The sequence below is a fragment of the Penaeus chinensis genome, chromosome 16 (assembly GCF_019202785.1).
Source record: "Penaeus chinensis breed Huanghai No. 1 chromosome 16, ASM1920278v2, whole genome shotgun sequence".
NCBI lineage: Eukaryota > Metazoa > Arthropoda > Malacostraca > Decapoda > Penaeidae > Penaeus > Penaeus chinensis.
In genome coordinates, this window is record NC_061834.1 from 25,067,879 (window position 1) to 25,068,537 (window position 659).

The following is a 659-nucleotide window of genomic DNA, read 5'->3' on the forward strand; positions in this document are numbered from 1 at the left end:
TTTTTCAATTAATTAAACTGAAAATAATAAAGCATCGCCAGGTTATTGACGAACGAGCTTCCGGAAGATAGAAACAACTAAAATCGAAGACCTCAGGGCGAACAGATGATTTTTCAAGTGTGTTTAGAACGAGATAAGAGCGACTGGCGCCCAGGGTCCGGCCGGCGGCGAGCCGGCGCAGACAGCGTGGCGCCAGAGAAGCATTGCGATGTTACAGGTAAAAATTATTTGAGATTTGACATTTATAGCCTGCCTTTTTTGAAGAAATGATTTTCATAATGATGATGGTGATAATGGAGGCTATGATGATTATGATTGGATGGTGGTGATGATTATGATGGTGGCATTAGTATTGTGATAATAATGATGATAGTGGTAATGATAGTGATGATAAAGATGATGATAATGAGGATGGTAATGTGATGATGAAAGCGATGGTGATGATGGCGAGGTTGGTTACGATGATGATAATGATGAAGATGATTTTTATACTGAAGTTGAGGTTAAGGGAAATATTGTTGATAATGACGAAATTCATGATGATGGTGATAATGATGAAGACTGAAATATTGGTAATAATTATGAAGAAGGTAATGATGATGCTGATAATAGGGATGATGATGATGACGGTGATGATAATGGTGATCTTATTTTACTGA